This window comes from Penaeus japonicus, unplaced genomic scaffold, assembly GCF_977035675.1.
Source record: "Penaeus japonicus unplaced genomic scaffold, GWHDUDI00000001_assembly GWHDUDI00000029, whole genome shotgun sequence".
In the NCBI taxonomy this organism is placed as follows: Eukaryota; Metazoa; Arthropoda; class Malacostraca; order Decapoda; family Penaeidae; genus Penaeus; species Penaeus japonicus.
The window spans coordinates 13,989,885-13,994,884 of record NW_028234431.1 but is presented as its reverse complement, the minus strand read 5'-3'; the positions used below and the strand labels follow the sequence as shown (position 1 = coordinate 13,994,884).

The 5,000-nt window shown below is 35.8% G+C and overlaps 1 protein-coding gene across 7 annotated transcripts in view; it reads left to right on the top strand.

The window, feature by feature from the left end:
- The window catches only part of LOC122254938 (uncharacterized), a 17,678-nt gene that overhangs the window by 2,853 nt on the left and 9,825 nt on the right, over positions 1-5,000 (top strand). For 2 of the 7 annotated variants that reach the window (XM_086553931.1, XM_043018814.2), the window contains exon 1: positions 4,268-4,353. The exons of 1 other annotated variant lie outside the window; for it this stretch is intronic. The gene's annotated coding sequence lies outside the window, so the exon portion shown is untranslated. Of the gene's footprint in view, positions 1-4,233; positions 4,431-4,458; positions 4,480-4,994 lie in introns of those variants that run through there. 4 more of the 7 variants (XM_043018824.2, XM_043018841.2, XM_086553929.1 and 1 more) reach the window with 4 other exon arrangements.

Below are 5,000 nucleotides of genomic sequence, written 5' to 3'. Positions count from 1 at the left end.
ACCCCGTTCACTCTACAATCAGTCGATCATGCTTGGTCAGGTTTACTATCCTTCTGTGATAAGGTCCAGGAGCTCCCTGTCTCAAAATCCGTAAAGTTGGTATTGAATCACAAAAAATCACAACACTTCTTTTAAATTTCATTGCTCCCAATGTTACCCAGCTCTTCGCAAATTGAAAGATGCTAGTTATAATCAGTTCAGTGGATGCAAACATCTTTTATAAGAATCAACCATTACTGTAGATTGCGGAACCACCTTTGAATGTGTATGCCTAATGAATATTCAAAGATTAAATAATACTGTCAATAGATAGAACACTTATCTTCAATTTATATGCGTCTACATTTTCGTGTTTGCTTTAGAATCGAGGGTACCTGAGCAGAGTGGGCGTTGAGCATAAGCTGCTTTAGCAACAAGGTTTATGTTGTGTATATATAGCTTCCTGACATTAATCCATGTCTTTTAAAGTCGGCGGTCGGAGTTGCAGCATGTTTGATGTACTGAATATCTTATCACTTGGTCTTCTTTCGATTTCGATGCACCAAGACACATTTGTGATAATGATTTTTACACGTGGCGTTTGGAGTTAAAAATTCTCTTTCATATTCATAGTTTTTGCTCCAAGATTAATTTGCTCTGCTTTATTTTGTACTCTTTTCCTGAAATTCTTAGAGGGAAATTCATTTATGAGATAGAATGCGTGGTAGTAATAATAATAAAAAAAGAAAAAAAAACAGACGCACATCACACATAAACTCATGTAAATTTAATGTTGATTCGTTGGTTACATGCCATTAGTTTACTAGAAACTAGTTTTGTAGCCATAATTCATCTAATAACAATGTCCGGATGTATCTGTAGAAACTATAAGCTGGCATTGCAAGGTATACTTTAAATCTGTGTACCTCTGCTTGGAGAAAACACTCATAAATTTAGATGTAATTGTCCTTAATCTGAACTTCAGACTTCTACACTTGAATTTATAAGTCTGATTTAAGAATCCAAATTACCAAAGCAGAAGGTGAGGCAGTTTCCCTATAACTATCTTGTCTTTATTTAATTGGCAACGAGTTTTACAGTAGGAGATACAATACAGAAATGTATCGGCTATCTTCTCACATTTATATTCGCATCCACATCCGCACTTGTGACAAAGAAAACTTTTGCATTCGCATCCGTATTCGCTATTGGATGATGATCCGCATCCTCACCACACACAAAAGTCCGACCTGGGCGCATGGTATCTAGCATCTTTAATATCTTTTATTGAAAGGATGTTTATCTTTCTAGAATAAAACCATCACTGTCACATTTAATCCTCCGTTACAGTTACCAAATGTATCGGAAATTTATAGAAATAGAGAAGAAGGAGGCTGAGAAGAAAGGAGAAGAGGAGGAAGACAAAGGGAGAAGGGAATGAGAGGAAAGAAAGCGATAAGGGAGAGGGATAAGGAAGAAAGAAAGGAGGAGTAAGAAACAAGAGATAAAGGAAGAGGAAGTGAAGGAAGGAGAGAGAGATTGTGAGTAAAGGGAAGGAAGAGAGATTAGGAGGAAAGGAGATTAGGAAGAGGAGAAGTGTGGGAGTAGGGAGAGATATTACAAAGATTACATACCCAGATATATGAATCACAACATACTAGCTGTGGCCAGTGAATAGCTGACATTCGGTAATGATTTGTATTTTATAAACAATATCCTAAAAACGTTCGGATCTATAAGGATGCCACAGTCTAATGTCCGCCTCCGCAAAATACGCAAATATGATATCCGCATACAGAACACATCCGCTTATTTCTACCTTCACATTCTAATACAGTGCATGTTACATCATCCTTTCCTAGAGCAAAGAATTTACTTTTCCTGAGAGCGGACAGAAGCTGTTAGGAAGTGATCACTCTTATTATCACTATTATTATTATAGTGATAATGCCGGTGGTCATTATTGTCATTATTATTAGATCCACCATCACCGTTGCTATTTTCTTCATTACTCTCATATTTTTATGACTCTTATCACTGTCATTACTTCACGGTCATTACCATTGCTATTATCATCATTCTTATTAGTTACTTATCCTTATCATCATCATTACTATCATTATCTTATTGTTATTACTACTACAGCTACGATTACCATTTAAAATATAACTGTATTGGTAGTAATAGTATCATCATTTATAGCGTTATGAATTGCTACATATATCATCATCATCCCCATCATCACTATTATTATCACTGTTACCATTATTATTTTTATTAACATCAATATTATTGTCGTTATTATTACTGTTATTATGGGTCTTATCAATAGTGTCGGTGTTGTTAACTTTTTAATTATTTTGTGACTAAACTGTTCTTCTTGTTATTAATAATCATTATAATCATCAATTATTAATACTATTATCCTATAATATTATTGTTCACACTGCAATTATTATTCTATATAATAATTATCATCATTGTCATTACTGTTACGATTTGCCTCTCTATATTTTATTACAATTACCATCATCCTAGCCATCACTATTATGATCTTTAGTATCATTAACATTTTCATTTATGATAAAAAAAAATATTAACAATAATGTATTCTGCTTCCATCTATATCTAATTCTTCTTATCATCATTACAGCATTGTCATTATTATTATTATTATTATTATTATTATCATTATTATCATAACTTACTAATTACCATTACCACTACCATCATCATCAGCTTACATGATTCATTTATGTGTTTCGCTTTCACACCTATCCAATTTATCAATTTAATTGGTTAGTCATCGAACTATATATTCATTTACGTATATCATCTAAACTGTATGCTATTCACATATTCTTGAAGAGTGACTAGAAAGTATTTAATCACTACTCAGGAATAAAGATGCTATTTTTAATTCATTATATCTTGACTTTGTGTGATGTAAACCGGAACTGATCTGGTCTCTTTGTAAGGCTTCGTCAAGGGTAAACACACGCTCTCGTGTTATTAATACTACATGATAAACCCACACACACACACACCCTGCTATTTTCTATACGGTTTGAAAAATAATAATTGATCCTTTACTTATACATTATCATAATGATATTGAGTTATATCGTCTCGTGTATTAAATTAATTACCTCGCAAGGATTCGATATCACTGTCTTTAACAAAACCGTCCGTATATGAACTGTCATCGCAGGTTTTCTCTCTCCGTGTAAGGACAAAGAGAGAGAGAAGGCCAGGAACGTTCATCTCCGACTGAGAATTTACAGGAAACCATAAGTAATGAGAACCAGCAGACGGATAAAGAGGAACTACTGCTTTATGAATACTATAGATGTATGTCGAAGAGCTGCCACGGCCGCCAGACGTATGAGAGGTATTATTTTCAGAAATGACACATGGATAACATCTGTGTGAGCTTAACTATGAAGTCTTTTTTGCCTCTATACAGTTTGTTTTCTTAGTTGTTTTTTTTTCTCAGTCTTTCTCTCCTTTTTTGACATTGTTAATTTTGTTTAAATATTTATTTATTTATTTATTTCCACACCCATAATACAAGAAATCTAAGTCAGGGGTCACTTATTTTCCAAACATTATAGGCTACAAATTCCAAGCAGATAAACCTGATGGTTTACCTAGACATACATATTTGCGATCTAAATATTCTTCACCTGTGAATATTGATTCTTTGTCAGCTGTAAGGAACGGCGTACAACAATTTCCGTTACACGTGCGACGTTCGTGCCAGGTGTTACTTCCCGTAAACAAAGACTCCTACAAAGAAATTATGTAACTGCACAAATATGATAATATCTACGTTCCATGATTGAATGCAGTCTAACACAAGAAGTATACCATACATCGATGAAATGGTTCTACGAGTTATCGGGGATATTCTGGCGATGTGAAATCTAGAATCGGGTGGTATCTGGCATGTATGTTTCTGTGTTGCACACGGTGGTTCAATATTTTTGAGAATTTATCGAAAACTTAGTCATATAACATTATAATGAAACGTATATTATTGATTAAAGCAAATTCATATATTTTATCCTTCCATATTCCTATACAAACACTTGACGAATCAATTGATTGTCCTCGAAGCCAAATATCTTTGTGTTGGCAAATCAATGATTTTAACATTCAAAAATATATCCAACTACTACATAACCATCATGGATTCACAATGTATGATCAAACCGTAATGTAAATGCTAAGAGAAATCGAAAGTCAGAACGGCAGCAGTCGTGCTTTAGATAAACTTGATGGAGGACCCAAACATATCTTAACGAGTTAGTGACCCGCTAGCCGTGGCCGGAGACGAAGGTGGGTCGCAGCGCGGGCGCCAGAACTGCTCGTGTGAGTGTGTGTCTGTGGATGTATTAACGTTTGCATACACACGGCCTAGCTTTAGCTGACGACGTGTACCTTGTGCTGTGGGTATAGCGAGAATAGAATAGAAAAATAAGAGAGATACATGTTCGAGTATGTAATGTGTAATACAATATATTTACCTAGCAAATTTTAATGAATTTGTTTCTGTGAAAATCGGCGAGATTAACAATGGATCTGTGGCTATCATGTGATTGCACAAGCTTGAAGCAGCACCTTTCTTAATTTTAAAGGTGCGTATTGCACGGAGCACAATGCATCGCCAGGAGAAGACGGTCGTGCATGCAATGGTGAAAGCGTAAAGCAAGGGAGGCCTCATCTCGCAGCCGTAAAAGCTATCATGAACAAGAGACTGTCTCCTGATTTCGCTGCCAAACGTGTGGGAACCTTAGCCTTGCTTCGCCCAGATTGTCGTACTGGCGCCGGAGTCGTGCTGGGGCGTGGTCCTGCGACGACCAAAATAGATGAAAATGTCATGAGTGAATATAGAATCATGAATAGAGCAAAGAAATGGCCCACGAATTGTATTTTATTTCGCCGGCTCGGCGGTGGGAGACGAGGTGGCGAAGGTGATGTGCTGGGGGTGGTAAAGCAAAGGTTACATTACCTTTAGT